Genomic DNA, 485 nt, shown 5'->3' on the forward strand with positions numbered 1-485 from the left:
AGGGAGCTTTTCTGTGTATTCAGTTAGCTTCTTTTAAGGTCTGCAGTCTACCCTGCACTCTAAGCCAAGGCTGGACAAAGAGGTTACTAGTTTGGCTCATTGATCCTAATTAATCATAGAGTTAATTAAAATTGGCCTTTGGAGAATGTAATTATGACTCTAATCACAGCACAGAGCCAAGGCGGCAAAGTGATGACCCGAAAGCAGAGCAGGAATACCCAAGGCTCTGGCCTTTCCCAGAAGGCCCCAGACCTTACTTCCTTCTTAATGTTTCCCCGTAAGAGGTCACAATGAAGCACGTCTTCCAAATCCTTCCTCTCACATGTTTCTGTGAACAAAGGCACTGACTCTCCTACAGTTTCTTCCTCAATGCTGCAAAATATGAATAGGGCTTGGCAGATGAAACAAAATGATGACAGGCCTTCTTTCTTATTATCCTGCCAGACCTTTTGAATTCTATTCTGATGTTTTGGGCTAGAAGTGGC

This window comes from Suricata suricatta, chromosome 12 (genome assembly GCF_006229205.1).
Source record: "Suricata suricatta isolate VVHF042 chromosome 12, meerkat_22Aug2017_6uvM2_HiC, whole genome shotgun sequence".
NCBI lineage: Eukaryota > Metazoa > Chordata > Mammalia > Carnivora > Herpestidae > Suricata > Suricata suricatta.